The sequence below is a fragment of the Leopardus geoffroyi genome, chromosome C2 (genome assembly GCF_018350155.1).
Source record: "Leopardus geoffroyi isolate Oge1 chromosome C2, O.geoffroyi_Oge1_pat1.0, whole genome shotgun sequence".
Classification (NCBI taxonomy): Eukaryota; Metazoa; Chordata; class Mammalia; order Carnivora; family Felidae; genus Leopardus; species Leopardus geoffroyi.
The window spans coordinates 76,475,376-76,492,370 of NC_059333.1; the positions used below are offsets into that span (position 1 = coordinate 76,475,376).

A 16,995-nucleotide genomic window follows, 5' to 3' on the forward strand; every position below is an offset into this window, starting at 1 on the left:
GGAAATAAGTCTTGCAAGACTGAAAAGATCTGCCTAAAGTTACATCATTAGAAAGTGTCAGACCCAAAACTTAAGTCCACGTCTTCTGTCTCCCTTTTGTGTTCTTATCACTCTACATCGATGAGGACCTCATCTTTGAAATTATATGAAAAGTCAGCAAATTAAGGGTAGAGAAATTACTCCATCTGACAACATTCGTTTGCCACCACTGCTGCACTCAAAGGACCACATGAGAAACTTTGTGTATATTTTGAGTATTGTAGGAAAAATTTTCCTTTTCTGAAGACCCTGTGAGCTTATGAGAAAGTAGGAAAATGATAATGATCATAAGGAAAATTATAAGAGAATCAAAGGTACTAATCCTCAATTTCCTTTTTTTAACTTAATAAGTTTTTTGTTTATGTTTTTTATTATAAAAGTATACAGAAGTCAGAAGGAAATTATGCATAGTTCAACTATGCAGAGGTGATCACTGTTGATATTTTAACTTTTTTTCCAGTTTTTATTCTATGAATTTTTATGTAGTTGAGGATCATGTCATAGTTACATATTGTATATTTACTCACATAATATTGTGATAATAATTTTTCCATATCACTAGAATTCTTTGTAAGTAACATTTTTATTACATACATAATATTCCATTTAATGGAAAAGGTATTTAATTGCAACACTTTCCTAATGTTAGATATTTAGGTTGTTTTCAATGTGTCACTCTTTTAGAAATCGTTAGGATGAAAATGTTCTTCTTTTGAAAGTAGAATACCATACCCTATATTGCATTGTTTTGTTATATAAGTAGATTATGATTTACATAACATAAAATATGATTTATATTATATATTTATAGCAATATAAAATATTATCTTTACAAAACAGAAATGATTAGAATGAGTAGAAACTGTAAACCAGGATAAATAAACAGATAGATGAAAGGGAGAAGAAAAAAAAGGAAAGATTGATAGATTGATAGATAATGGTGGCTTAAGGAAGAAGGCATAAAGAGGGCGTTCTAAAGTAATATATATAGAAGCCAGAAGGAATATATTTTCTTGGAGGATAAGGGGTATTGTATATAAAACAAGAATAAGAACTATTGCGTAAATTTGGGGGGATGTATTTGATTTTTAGAGATGTTAGAAAGAGGCAATTGAAGTCCTCTTTAGATATTTGATTAGTAGGGAAGTCTTGGAAACCTGATGTATTAGGGTCCAGACAGAGACAGAACCCATATCAGTGATTTCACAGAAAATATTTCATATAGTAATTTTAAGTGGGTATAAAATTGCCCACTATTGAAAGAGTAAAAGAAAACTCTAAGGTGTAGGAGAGATGGCAACTGCTGGAAGCTGCCAGCAGAGGGAGAAGCTCCGCTCTTCTGCACATGGTGTCTTTGGTGTCTCTGAGCTCAGGAGAGAGAGGCATCCTGGGTCTGGTACTCAGACCTCTGAGAAGGGGACCCTGCTGCTATAGAAACACGGGGAGCCATCATGGGGACAAAGATTTGCTGAAGTGCTACTCACAGGAACCACAAACTGACAGAGATCCCTCAGGACAACGAAAAGCCAGGAGCAAATTCTGGCTTCCTCTTCCAACCCTGCAGCCTTTCTCAAGCTCCCTCTATTCACAGAATCTGTTAGGGAAAAGCCACCAAAGCAAAAACTGGTCTCAGGACCAGCTTCCCAGAGGACACAAGGGTGGGTTTGGAGCAGAAAAATATTTTGATAACTGGCATAGCCTGGGACACCTGGGTGGCTCAGTCACTTAAGTCTCCCACTCTGGATTTTGGCTCAGGTCGTGATCTTGCGGTTTGTGAGTTCGAGCCCTGCATGGGGCTCTGCGGGTCGACCTGGGATTCTGTCTCCTCTCTCTGCCCCACTTTCACTCGCTGTGGCGCTCTCTCACTCTCTCTCTCTCTCTCTCAAAATAAATGAATAAACTTAAAAAAATTGGCACCGCTCATATCTTCTGACATGGATTGAATAAATAGATCATTGAAGGCAATACACCTATTTAGGATAAGGCGCTCAGAGCCAAGACTTGCTCCTTCTTTTCTTCTTGGATTATGGAAATGAAAAGGCTTCATTCTGATAAATTCAGTTACCATCTTCCTGTGCTTTTAAAGAAAGAGATCTGAAACTCAGGATACATAGGTCAAAGCTCCTACTCTGCCACTGGATTATGTTATGACACTGAACAAATTATTTACATCGCTTAGACTCAGTTTACTCTTTAATAAAAGGAAGCTATGTCTTTTCTATCTCATGAAGTTTTTGTGAGGACCAAAATGAGATAATATCATGAAAGCACTTTGTATGTCACCAAAACATTGATTTCCTTTCCAAATCCAGATCGTTTCTGAGTATGACAGGGTGAATATCTATAATATCACTTTTCTCTCCGATGTGTATTATAAACATTGATGGATTTTATGGATTAATCTTGTTTAGTATGACTGAAATATATCACTCTCTTGCCTGCCTATTTTTTTCCTTTCTTTTTTTTTTTTTTTTAAATATGGAACACTTCACGAATTTGCGTGTCATCCTTGCGCAGGGACCATGCTAATCTTCTCTGTATCACTCCAATTTTAGTATATGTGCTGCCGAAGCGAGCACTGTTTTTTCCTTTTTTTAAAAAAGTTTATTTATTTTTTTTGAGAGAGAGAGAGAGAAGGCGTGCACAAGTGTATGTGCACACAAGCGGGAGAGGGGCAGTGAGAGAGTGAGAGAGAGAGAGAGAGAGAGAGAGAATCCCAGGCAAGTTCCATGCTGTCAGCACAGAAACTGATGCAGGGATTGATCTCATGACCCTGAGACCATGACCTGAGTCAAACTCAAGAGTTGGATGCTTAACGGACTGAGCCACCCAGACACCATTTGCCCCTTGCCTGCATATTGTATAGTAACTTCAGTCCCCACTGCCTACATTGTAGTCACATGCTACTTAAGCAACAAATTACATTTTATTTATTTATTTATTTATTTATTTATTTATTTATTTATTTATTTTATATGAAATTTATTGTCAAATTGGTTTCCATACAACACCCAGTGCTCATCCCAACAGGTGCCCTCCTCAATACCCATCACCCACCCTCTCCTCCCTCCCACCCCCCATCAACCCTCAGTTTGTTCTCAGTTTTTAACAGTCTCTTATGCTTTGTCTCTCTCCCACTCTAACCTTTTTTTTTCTTTTTTCCTCCCCCTCCCCCATGGGTTCCTGTTAAGTTTCTCAGGATCCACATAAGAGTGAAACCATATGGTATCTGTCTTTCTCTGTATGGCTTATTTCACTTAGCATCACACTCTCCAGTTCCATCCATGTTGCTACAAAAGGCCATATTTCATTTTTTCTCATTACCACGTAGTATTCCATTGTGTATATAAACCACAATTTCTTTATCCATTCATCAATTGATGGACATTTAGGCTCTTTCCATAATTTGGCTATTGTGGAGAGTGCTGCTATGAACATTGGGGTACAAGTGCCCGTATGCATCAGTACTCCTGTATCCCTTGGGTAAATTCCTAGCAGTGCTATTGCTGGGTCATAGGGTAGGTCTATTTTTAATTTTCTGAGGAACCTCCACACTGCTTTCCAGAGCGGCTACACCAATTTGCATTCCCACCAACAGTGCAAGAGGGTTCCCGTTTCTCCACATCCTCTCCAGCATCTATAGTCTCCTGATTTGTTCATTTTGGCCACTCTGACTGACGTCAGGTGATACCTGAGTGTGGTTTTGATTTGTATTTCCCTGATAAGGAGAGACGCTGAACATCTTTTCATGTGCCTGTTGGCCATCCGGATGTCTTCTTTAGAGAAGTGTCTATTCATGTTTTCTGCCCATTTCTTCACTGGGTTATTTGTTTTTCGGGTGTGGAGTTTGGTGAGCTCTTTATAGATTTTGGATACTAGCCCTTTGTCCGATATGTCATTTGCAAATATCTTTTCCCATTCCGTTGGTTGCCTTTTAGTTTTGTTGATTGTTTCCTTTGCTGTGCAGAAGCTTTTTATCTTCATAAGGTCCCAGTAATTCACTGTTCCTTTTAATTCCCTTGCCTTTGGGGATGTGTCGAGTAAGAGATTGCTACGGCTGAGGTCAGAGAGGTCTTTTCCTGCTTTCTCCTCTAGGGTTTTGATGGTTTCCTGTCTCACATTCAGGTCCTTTATCCATTTTGAGTTTATTTTTGTGAATGGTGTGAGAAAGTGGTCTAGTTTCAACCTTCTGCATGTTGCTGTCCAGTTCTCCCAGCACCATTTGTTAAAGAGGCTCTTTTTTCCATTGGATGTTCTTTCCTGCTTTGTCAAAGATGAGTTGGCCATACGTTTGTGGGTCTAGTTCTGGGGTTTCTATTCTATTCCATTGGTCTATGTGTCTGTTTTTGTGCCAATACCATGCTGTCTTGATGATGACAGCTTTGTAGTAGAGGCTAAAGTCTGGGATTGTGATGCCTCCTGCTTTGGTCTTCTTCTTCAAAATTCCTTTGGCTATTCGGGGCCTTTTGTGGTTCCATATGATATTTAGGATTGCTTGTTCTAGCTTCGAGAAGAATGCTGGTGCAATTTTGATTGGGATTGCATTGAATGTGTAGATAGCTTTGGGTAGTATTGACATTTTGACAATATTTATTCTTCCAATCCATGAGCAGGGAATGTCTTTCCATTTCTTTATATCTTCTTCAATTACCTTCATAAGCTTTCTATAGTTTTCAGCATACAGATCCTTTACATCTTTGGTTAGATTTATTCCTAGGTATTTTATGCTTCTTGGTGCAATTGTGAACGGGATCAGTTTCTTTATTTGTCTTTCTGTTGCTTCATTGTTAGTGCATAAGAATGCAACTGATTTCTGTACATTGAGTTTGTATCCTGCAACTTTGCTGAATTCATGTATCAGTTCTAGCAGACTTTTGGTGGAGTCTATCGGATTTTCCATGTATAATATCATGTCATCTGCAAAAAGCGAAAGCTTGACTTCATCTTTGCCAATTTTGATGCCTTTGATTTCCTTTTGTTGTCTGATTGCTGATGCTAGAACTTCCAGCACTATGTTAAACAACAGCGGTGAGAGTGGGCATCCCTGTCGTGTTCCTGATCCCAGGGAAAAAGCTCTCAGTTCTTCCCCATTGAGGATGATGTTAGCTGTGGGCTTTTCATAAATGGCTTTTATGATCTTTAAGTATGTTCCTTCTATCCCGACTTTCTCAAGGGTTTTTATTAAGAAAGTTTGCTGGATTTTGTCAAAGGCCTTTTCTGCATTGATTGACAGGATCTTATGGTTCCTCTCTTTTTTTTTTTGTTAATGTGAGGTATCACGTTGATTGATTTGCGAATGTGGAACCAGCCCTGCATCCCAGGAATGAATCCCACTTGATCATGGTGAATAATTCTTTTTATATGCCGTTGAATTCGATTTGCTAGTATCTTATTGAGAATTTTTGCATCCATATTCATCAGGGATATTGGCCTGTAGTTCTCTTTTTTTACTGGGTCTCTGTCTGGTTTAGGAATCAAAGTAATACTGGCTTCATAGAATGAGTCTGGAAGTTTTCCTTCCCTTTCTATTTCTTGGAATAGCTTGAGAAGGATAGGTATTATCTCCGCTTTCAACGTCTGGTAGAACTCCCCTGGGAAGCCATCTGGTCTTGGACTCTTATTTGTTGGGAGATTTTTGATAACCGATTCGATTTCTTCGCTGGTTATGGGTCTGTTCAAGTTTTCTATTTCCTCCTGATTGAGTTTTGGAAGAGTGTGGGTGTTCAGGAATTTGTCCATTTCTTCCAGGTTGTCCAATTTGTTGGCATATAATTTTTCATATATTCCCTGATAATTGTTTGTATCTCTGAGGGATTGGTTGTAATAATTCCATTTTCATTCATAATTTTATCTATTTGGGTCATCTCCCTTTTCTTTTTGAGAAGCCTGGCTAGAGGTTTACCAATTTTGTTTATTTTTTCAAAAAACCAACTCTTGGTTTCGTTGATCTGCTTTACAGTTTTTTTAGATTCTATATTGTTTATTTCTACTCTGATCTTTATTATTTCTCTTCTTCTGCTGGGTTTGGGGTGTCCTTGCTGTTCTGCTTCTATTTCCTTTAGGTGTGCTGTTAGATTTTGTATTTGGGATTTTTCTTGTTTCTTGAGATAGGCCTGGATTGCAATGTATTTTCCTCTCAGGACTGCCTTCGCTGCATCCCAAAGCGTTTGGATTGTTGTATTTTCATTTTCGTTTGTTTCCATATATTTTTAAATTTCTTCTCTAATTGCCTGGTTGACCCACTCATTCGTTAGTATGGTGTTCTTTAACCTCCATGCTTTTGGAGGTTTTCCAGACTTTTTTCTGTGGTTGATTTCAAGCTTCATAGCATTGTGGTCTGAAGGTATGCATGGTATAATTTCAATTCTGGTAAACTTATGAAGGGCTGTTTTGTGACCCAGTATATGATCTATCTTGGAGAATGTTCCATGTGCACTCGAGAAGAAAGTATATTCTGTTGCTTTGGGATGCAGACTTCTAAATATATCTGTCAAGTCCATCTGATGCAATGTGTCATTCAGGGCCCTTGTTTCTTTATTGACTGTGTGTCTAGATGATCTATCCATTTCTGTAAGTGGGGTGTTAAAGTCCCCTGCAATTACCACATTCTTATCAATAAGGTTGCTTATGTTTATGAGTAGTTGTTTTATATATTTGGGGGCTCCGGTATTTGGCGCATAGACATTTATAATTGTTAGCTCTTCCTGCTGGATAGACCCTGTAACTATTATATAATGTCCTTCTTCATGTCTTGTTACAGCCTTTAAAGTCTAGTTTGTCTGATATCAGTATGGCTACTCCAGCTTTCTTTTGGCTTCTAGTAGCATATTAAATAGTTCTCCATCCCCTCACTCTTAACCTAAAGGTGTCCTCAGGTCTAAAATGAGTCTCTTGTAGACAGCAAATAGATGGGTCTTGTTTTTTTATCCATTCTGATACCCTATGTCTTTTGGTTGGCGCATTTAATCCATTTACATTCAGTGTTATTATAGAAAGATATGGGTTTAGAGTCATTGTGATGTCTGTATGTTTTATGCTTGTAGTGTTGTCTCTGGTACTTTGTCTCACAGGGTCCCGCTTAGGATCTCTTGTAGGGCTGGTTTAGTGGTGACAAATTCCTTCAGTTTTTGTTTGTTTGGGAAGACCTTTATCTCTCCTTCTATTCTAAATGACAGACTTGCTGGATAAAGGATTCTCGACTGCATATTTTTTCTGTCTAGCACACTGAAAATCTCGTGCCAATTCTTTCTGGCCTGCCAAGTTTCAAAAGAGAGATCAGTCACGAGTCTTATAGGTCTCCCTTTATATGTGAGGGCACGTTTACCCCTTGCTGCTTTCAGAATTTTCTCTTTATCCTTGTATTTTGCCAGTTTCACTATGATATGTCGTGCAGAAGACCGATTCAAGTTACGTCTGAAGGGAGTTCTCTGTGTCTCTTGGATTTCAATGCCTTTTTCCTTCCCCAGTTCAGGGAAGTTCTCAGCTATTATTTCTTCAAGTACCCCTTCAGCACCTTTCCCTCTCTCTTCCTCCTCTGGGATACCAATTATGCGTATATTATTTCTTTTTAGTGTATCACTTAGTTCTCTAATTTTCCCCTCATACTCCTGGATTTTTTTATCTCTCTTTCCCTCAGCTTCCTCTTTTTCCGTAACTTTATCTTCTAGTTCGCCTATTCTCTCCTCTGCCTCTTCAATCCAAGCCGTGGTGGTTTCCATTTTGTTTTGCATTTCATTTAAAGCGTTTTTCAGCTCCTCGTGACTGTTCCTTAGTCCCTTGATCTCTGTAGCAAGAGATTCTCTGCTGTCCTCTATACTGTTTTCAAGCCCAGCGATTAATTTTATGACTATTATTCTAAATTCACTTTCTGTTATATTATTTAAATCCTTTTTGATCAGCTCATTAGCTGTTGTTATTTCCTGGAGATTCTTCTGAGGGGAATTCTTCCGCTTGGTCATTTTGGATAGTCCCTGGCGTGGTGAGGACCTGCAGGGCACTTCCCCTGTGCTGTGGTGTATAACTGGAGTTGGTGGGCGGGGCTGCAGTCAGTCCTGATGTCTGCCCCCAGCCCACCGCTGGGGCCACAGTCAGACTGGCGTGTGCCTTCTCTTCCCCTCTCCTAGGGGCGGGATTCACTGTGGGGTGGCGTGGCCCGTCTGGGCTCCTTGCACACTGCCAGGCTTGTGATGCTGGGGATCTGGCATATTAGCTGGGGTGGGTAGGCAAGGTGCACGGGGGCAGGAGGGGCAGGCTTAGCTCGCTTCTCCTTAGGTGATCCACTTCAGGAGGGGCCCTGTGGCAGCGGGAGGGAGTCAGATCCGCTGCCGGAGGTTTGGCTCCTCCGCAGAAGCACAGAGTTGGGTGTTTGCTCGGAGCGAGGAAGTTCCCTGGCAAGAACTGGTTCTCTTTGGGATTTTGTCTGGGGGATGGGCGGGGGAGATGGCGCTGGCGAGTGCCTTTGTTCCCCACCAAACTGAGCTCTGTCTTCCGGGGGCTCAGCAGCTCTCCCTCCCTTTGTCCTCCAGCCTTCCCGCTTTCCGAGCAGAGCTGTTAACTTATGACCTCCCAGACGCTAAGTAGCGCCTGCTGTCGGAATACAGTCCGTTAGGCCCCTCCGCTTTTGCCCGCCAGACTCGGGGGCTCTGCTTGGCCTGCGAGCCGCCCCTCCGCCCCGGGTCCCTCCCGCCAGTCTGTGGAGCGCGCACCACCTTGCCGCCCTTCCTACCCTCTTCCGTGGGCCTCTTGTCTGCGCTTGGCTCCGGCGACTCCGTTCTGCTAATCCTCTGGTGGTTTTCTGGGTTATTTAGGCAGGTGTAGGTGGAATCTAAGTGATCAGCAGGACGCGCAGTGAGCCCAGCGTCCTCCTTCGCCGCCATCTTCCCTCCGTCCTCCAAATTACATTTTCATCCTCACCTACATTTGCTAAAGTCTTTCTCCATAATATATTTTTGTAAAAATGAAAGTAGGCATAGCCTCGTTTGACCTTCTATAATAGAATAGTTTACTTTGTGTGAACACACTGTGTTTTCATGTTTGTATGTAAATCTCTTTATTCTATCACTTATTAATGATTTGTCTATTTATAACATTCTCCTTGTGAGATTGTAAGCTCTTTGATATTGGAGGTAGTTTTTATTCATTTATTTTTTAAATGTTTATTTATTGTGAGAGAAAAGAAGAGAAAGAGTGGGGGAAGGGCAGAGAGTGAGGGAGAGAGAGAATCCCAATCAGGTTCCACAATGTCAGCACAGAACCCTACGTGGAATTAGATTTCACAAACTGTGAGATCATGACTTGAGCTGATGTACAGTCAGGTGCTTAACGAACTGAGCTACCCAGGCACCCCTAAAGGTACTTTTTATATCAGTGCTTCTTACAGTGCCTTGCAGGTCACAAATACATAATTAATACTTTTGCATAATATATTTGCAGAAGACTTGTCAAAACATTATGTTCAATTTGATATAAGAGGTGAAAGAGACAAAGAAACCAAAGATTACAGGTTTGTGAGTCTAGAAATGATGGGAATTTTTATGTAATATAGAAATTTGAAACAAATTATGGATTAGAAGAAAGTTATAAACCCATTTGTCAACATGCTCAGGTTTGGTTGTTAGGAGAATGCTTAGCTGAAATGTTTTGATCAATTAAGAGACTGTTTTTAGAGGGTTGGCAAAGGAGAACTAACTGAGGGACAAAGAACAGAAAGGCCTAGGAGAGTGTCATTCACCTAATAAAATGTATTGAACATATTATTTTGTGCAAGGAATCATTGGTGACTACAATTGATAAGATTGCCAACTGTTGTGAAACGTACAGATTTAGTGCTTTAAATTGGTAGAAGCAAATCCCAGAAGTTGGTGTCCTTTCATATTTATTCATCCTTTCAATAGATATTTGCTTAGTACCATTCATAAACATGTTGTTGGGCTACATTCATTTGTTGCTACATAGCAACAAAGAAATCAGAGAGCCTCTGAGATAACTGCAATTAGTGTATAAAACCCTGGGGAGCCAGCAGGCAATGGTGTTGAGGCTGCTAGAGGAAGAGGTCTCCTTCAATAGTGTCTGAGCCTGGAAACTTTTTTCTATTTGTCTTAGCCTTCTTGTGAACAATAATCCATGTTCTCTAGCCTCTAATATATCTGACCTAATCATCAACTCCTGGAAAAAAGTACGCACACTGTCTAGAAAAGTACTGCTGGTCTAAAAAGTAGGTGTCCTAGATTCAGGGAATTCCTATCTTGCTAAAGCCAAAGTGTCTTAAGTTCTCTTCTCAGTAGATATTTTTTATATTTCAAGGGAGCAGACCACCTGGACACATCTTGAGCAGTTGTTGGGGCATGGTTTGGCTGCATTTGTCCCCATATTGAGCCCTGTGTTTCTAGAGCTTAGTTAAAAGAAGAGATACATTTGCATCAATCACATTTCTGTTCAAAAGCTATTTCCTCAGAAATATCTTTGTATTAAAACAGCAGATGTCACTCCCTATCCCTTTACTTTTCATTATTTTTCTCATGTTATTAATTGGCATTATCCTCTATATCATCGATTCTTTATATCTATTCTATTTATGGTTTGTCTACCCATTTGAATGTAAATTTTATGAAAACAGAGATTTAATTTTTTTTTGTCATTATTGCATCTCCAGTGCCTAAAACAATGCCTGACATATAATAGGTATTTGATACTTACAGGATGACTTTGTTGAATGGAAGACTAGATTTTTGTTTAAGTTCTCCGCCAAAACATCATTTTCATTGTTTCCTTTGCTTTGATGCTAAAGATTTTCTTCCACAGGTTTCTCTAGCCCTTTAATATAGGGAACATTCCTAGTACTTGACATAATTTTATAGCTAGATATAGGGTCCAAAACCCAATCTGGTATCTGGGAAAAAAAGATACCTTATCTAAGGAACCCAGGCACAAGAAAATGAATTAAGAGTCTCATTATCAAGTCAGTACTCTTAAATTAAAAAGGGGCTCTTTGGCTAAAGTTGGTACATATCAACCTTCCGTCAAGTAGGCTTGAGGGGTCATTCTCATTAGTACTGATCCAAAGCTCCTTACACTGCTTTCGCCTAAGTCTGGATTTTAGCCAAATCTAGACCGAAATAATCTGAAGTGAAGAGTGAAGTGCATCACATGAGAGGAAAGGCAACTGAACTATGCAGAAGCAAAGGACACTTTGAGTTTCTATGTAACTGTAGCAACTGGAATCCAAACAACCAGTTTACCAAGACATTCCATCAATGGTTACCTGAAGAGTTACAAGGACTTAACTTGCATGACTAAAGTGACCAAAAACCTTAGTCAAATGAGCAGCTTGTTCAAAAGGATACATGCCCCCTATGTTTATTGCAGTAGTATTTATAATAGCCAATTATGGAAGGAGCTCGAGTGTCCACTGATAGATGAATGGACAAAGAAAAATGTGGGACACACACACACACACACACACACACACACACACATACACACACTGGAATATTATTCAGCCATAAAACAGAATTAAATCTTGCCATTTTCAACAACATGGATGGAGCTAGAGAGTAGAATTGCTAAGTGAAATAAGTCAGAAAAAGATAAATACCATACTATTTCACTCATTTGTGGGATTTTAAGGAACAAGAACAAAAAAAAGGGAAAAAAAGAGAGACATACAAAACAAAACAAAACAAAAAAACAGACTCTTAGCTATAAAGAACAAACTGATGGTTACCATAGTGGAGTGGGGGGAGCAGTTGGTGAAACAGGTGATGGGGATTTAGAAGTGCACTTGTGTTGAGTACAGGGTGATGTATGGAAGTGTTGAATCACTATGTTGTATACCTGAAACTAATATAATACTGTATGTTAACTATACTGGAATTAAAATTTTTAAAAATGAGCAGCTGGTAACAACTTTTAAAACATAATACAATGAATAGTCATATGTATGACCAAGGACTATGAAAATATCTGTTTTTAGAAGTTTCAGTGATTATTTCTTTCTGGTATTTAACATTTACCATCCAATGCACAACAAATACATTTTTTTGCAGCAATATAGTTGGAATCTAAAACCCATTAAATCTCAGTTTGTGAGTATCATGTTTCTCTAAAGTTTCACTCAGCCTCTCAGTAAATACTTAACACAAGAAGGATGGGGTAAAATCCTAAATTGCTAATGTTTGAATATAAATACCAATATGCTAGGGCACATATCCAAATGGTTTATGCAGCTACATGAATAAAACTGAATTAGTCTGGAGCTTGTGGTCAAGAATGTCTTTAATGTCAGAGAGGGTACTTAAAGGTAGTGCTACCCTCACTGGTGATGATGAGTTTATATGTCATTGGCTGCTTTCTTGCCTTCTTTTCCTCTGGTTCAAGCAGAATGCAGGATTTTTTTTTTTTGTCTAGATGAGATTATCTATAAAAAAACCTTTCAGTCTCAAGCTTCTTGTACTCTCAAACTGTGCTCCTAGGAGTCTTCTGTGCTCCTCTGAACATCATTGAACATCAAAGTCCAGCATGGGAATTGAGGAGATTTTAGTCAGGCATGCACTTCATCCAGAGTAACTCTACTTTTACTTCATTTACATACTGGAGTTTGAAGTATATTTTCACTTGAACAAAGTGTTTTGTGAATAAAAACAAAAAAATTTTGGACACAAAGAGAATAGAGTGGGACTGGGTATAGGCCAATGACTCTCCAGAAAAAAGAACTGGTCTTTGTCTATTATTGATATATCTTTCAATTTGATTTTGGTGATTCCACGGTCTCTAACTGCATGAAAATGTGGTTAGATCCATTACCTCTATTACTTTTTTTTTGTATTAAAATATGGTTTGTTGTATCACTCAATTACCAATGCAAGAGACCAGGGCAGGAATTCACGTTCTAAGAAAAAGCATATTAACAAATAGTTTTCATGAAAACAGCGATTTTCTGTGGAAAGGAATATTGATATATCTGGGCATGCAACTTATTAATTATCTCTGAAGTTAGCTATGCATGATTGACTCTGATGTCTGTCACCAAGTATAAGAAAAGTCACTCATGAGAATATATTAACCACGTTCTAAAAACATATTTTTTTTTTATCATTACAGCTATCTCTCTGTTCTTTTTTTTTATTAATATGTGAAATTTATTGTCAAATTGGTTTCCATACAACACCCAGTGCTCATCCCAAAAGGTGCCCTCCTCAATACCCATCACCCACCCTCCCCTCTCTCCCACCCCCAATCAACCCTCAGTTTGTTCTCAGTTTCTAACAGTCTCTTATGCTTTGGCTCTCTCCCACTCTAACCTCTTTTTTTTTTTTTTCCTTCCCCTCCCCCATGGGTTTCTGTTAAGTTTCTCAGGATCCACATAAGAGTGAAACCATATGGTATCTGTCTTTCTCTGTGTGGCTTATTTCACTTAGCATCACACTCTCCAGTTCCATCCACGTTGCTACAAAAGGCCATATTTCATTCTTCCCCATGGCCACGTAGTACTCCATTGTGTATATAAACCACAATTTCTTCATCCATTCATCAGTTGATGGACATTTAGGCTCTTTCCATAATTTGGCTATTGTTGAGAGTGCTGCTATAAACATTGGGGTACAAGTGCCCGTATGCATCAGTACTCTTGTATCCCTTGGGTAAATTCCTAGCAGTGCTATTGCTGGGTCATAGGGTAGGTCTATTTTTAATTTTCTGAGGAACCTCCACACTGCTTTCCAGAGCGGCTACACCAATTTGCATTCCCACCAACAGTGCAAGAGGGTTCCCGTTTCTCCACATCCTCTCCAGCATCTATAGTCTCCTGATTCGTTCATTTTGGCCACTCTGACTGGCGTGAGGTGATATCTGAGTGTGGTTTTGATTTGTATTTCCCTGAGAAGGAGCGACGCTGAACATCTTTTCATGTGCCTGTTGGCCATCCGGATGTCTTCTTTAGAGAAGTGTCTATTCATGTTTTCTGCCCATTTCTTCACTGGGTTATTTGTTTTTCGGGTGTGGAGTTTGGTGAGCTCTTTATAGATTTTGGATACTAGCCCTTTGTCCGATATGTCATTTGCAAATATCTTTTCCCATTCCGTTGGTTGCCTTTTAGTTTTGTTGATTGTTTCCTTTGCTGTGCAGAAGCTTTTTGTCTTCATAAGGTCCCAGTAATTCCCTTTTGCTTTTAATTCCCTTGCCTTTGGGGATGTGTTGAGTAAGAGATTGCTACGGCTGAGCTCAGAGAGGTCTTTTCCTGCTTTCTCCTCTAAGGTTTTGATGGTTTCCTGTCTCACATTCAGGTCCTTTATCCATTTTGAGTTTATTTTTGTGAATGGTGTGAGAAAGTGGTCTAGTTTCAACCTTCTGCATGTTGCTGTCCAGTTCTCCCAGCACCATTTGTTAAAGAGACTGTCTTTTTTCCATTGGATGTTCTTTCTTGCTTTGTCAAAGATGAGTTGGCCATACGTTTGTGGGTCTAGTTCTGGGGTTTCTATTCTATTCCATTGGTCTATGTGTCTGTTTTTGTGCCAATACCATGCTGTCTTGATGATGACAGCTTTGTAGTAGAGGCTAAAGTCTGGGATTGTGATGCCTCCTGCTTTGGTCTTCTTCTTCAAAATTCCTTTGGCTATTCGGGGCCTTTTGTGGTTCCATATGAATTTTAGGATTGCTTGTTCTAGCTTCGAGAAGAATGCTGGTGCAATTTTGATTGGGATTGCATTGAATGTGTAGATAGCTTTGGGTAGTATTGACATTTTGACAATATTTATTCTTCCAATCCATGAGCAGGGAATGTCTTTCCATTTCTTTATATCTTCTTCAATTACCTTCATAAGCTTTCTATAGTTTTCAGCATACAGATCTCTTACATCTTTGGTTAGATTTATTCCTAGGTATTTTATGCTTCTTGGTGCAATTGTGAACGGGATCAGTTTCTTTATTTGTCTTTCTGTTGCTTCATTGTTAGTGCATAAGAATGCAACTGATTTCTGTACATTGAGTTTGTATCCTGCAACTTTGCTGAATTCATGTATCAGTTCTAGCAGACTTTTGGTGGAGTCTATCGGATTTTCCATGTATAATATCATGTCATCTGCAAAAAGCGAAAGCTTGACTTCATCTTTGCCAATTTTGATGCCTTTGATTTCCTTTTGTTGTCTGATTGCTGATGCTAGAACTTCCAGCACTATGTTAAACAACAGCGGTGAGAGTGGGCATCCCTGTCGTGTTCCTGATCCCAGGGAAAAAGCTCTCAGTTCTTCCCCATTGAGGATGATGTTAGCTGTGGGCTTTTCATAAATGGCTTTTATGATCTTTAAGTATATTCCTTCTATCCCGACTTTCTCAAGGGTTTTTATTAAGAAAGGGTGCTGAATTTTGTCAAAGGCCTTTTCTGCATCGATTGACAGGATCATATGGTTCTTCTCTTTTTTTTTGTTAATGTGAGGTATCACGTTGATTGATTTGCGAATGTGGAACCAGCCCTGCATCCCAGGAATGAATCCCACTTGATCATGGTGAATAATTCTTTTTATATGCCATTGAATTCGATTTGCTAGTATCTTATTGAGAATTTTTGCATCCATATTCATCAGGGATATTGGCCTGTAGTTCTCTTTTTTTACTGGGTCTCTGTCTGGTTTAGGAATCAAAGTAATACTGGCTTCATAGAATGAGTCTGGAAGTTTTCCTTCCCTTTCTATTTCTTGGAATAGCTTGAGAAGGATAGGTATTATCTCCGCTTTCAACGTCTGGTAGAACTCCCCTGGGAAGCCATCTGGTCCTGGACTCTTATTTGTTGGGAGATTTTTGATAACCGATTCGATTTCTTCGCTGGTTATGGGTCTGTTCAAGCTTTCTATTTCCTCCTGATTGAGTTTTGGAAGAGTGTGGGTGTTTAGGAATTTGTCCATTTCTTCCAGGTTGTCCAATTTGTTGGCATATAATTTTTCATAGTATTCCCTGATAATTGTTTGTATCTCTGAGGGATTGGTTGTAATAATCCCATTTTCACTCATGATTTTATCTATTTGGGTCATCTCCTTTTTCTTTTTGAGAAGCCTGGCTAGAGGTTTGTCATTTTGTTTATTTTTTCAAAAAACCAACTCTTGGTTTCGTTGATCTGCTCTACAGTTTTTTTAGATTCTATATTGTTTATTTCTGCTCTGATCTTTATTATTTCTCTTCTTCTGCTGGGTTTAGGCTGCCTTTGCTGTTCTGCTTCTATTTCCTTTAGGTGTGCTGTTAGATTTTGTATTTGGGATTTTTCTTGTTTCTTGAGATAGGCCTGGATTGCAATGTATTTTCCTCTCAGGACTGCCTTCGCTGCGTCCAAAGCGTTTGGATTGTTGTATTTTCATTTTCGTTTGTTTCCATATATTTTTTAAATTCTTCTCTAATTGCCTGGTTGACCCACTCATTCGTTAGTAGGGTGTTCTTTAACCTCCATGCTTTTGGAGGTTTTCAGACTTTTTCCTGTGGTTGATTTCAAGCTTCATAGCATTGTGGTCTGAAAGTATGCATGGTATAATTTCAATTCTTGTAAACTTATGAAGGGCTGTTCTGTCAACGTTTATTTATTTTTGGGACAGAGAGAGACAGAGCATGAACGGGGGTGGGGCAGAGAGAGAGGGAGACACAGAATCGGAAACAGGCTCCAGGCTCTGAGCCATCAGCTCAGAGCCTGACGCGGGGCTCGAACTCCCGGACCGCGAGATCGTGACCTGGCTGAAGTCGGACGCTTAACCGACTGCGCCACCCAGGCGCCCCATGAGGGGCTGTTTTGTGACCCAGTATATGACCTATCTTGGAGAATGTTCCATGTGCACTTGAGAAGAAAGTATATTCTGTTGCTTTGGGATGCAGACTTCTAAATATATCTGTCAAGTCCATCTGATCCAATGTATCATTCAGGGCCCTTGTTTCTTTATTGACTGTGTGTCTAGATGATCTATCCATTTCTGTAAGTGGGGTGTT

General features: G+C 39.4%; 1 non-coding gene across 1 annotated transcript; it reads right to left on the bottom strand.

Moving 5' to 3' along the window:
* Positions 1-2,511: 2,511 nt before the first annotated feature.
* LOC123576214 lies at positions 2,512-2,618 on the bottom strand. Its single transcript, XR_006701235.1, has one exon. It is a non-coding gene; the product is annotated as a U6 spliceosomal RNA (small nuclear RNA).
* Positions 2,619-16,995: the final 14,377 nt, after the last annotated feature.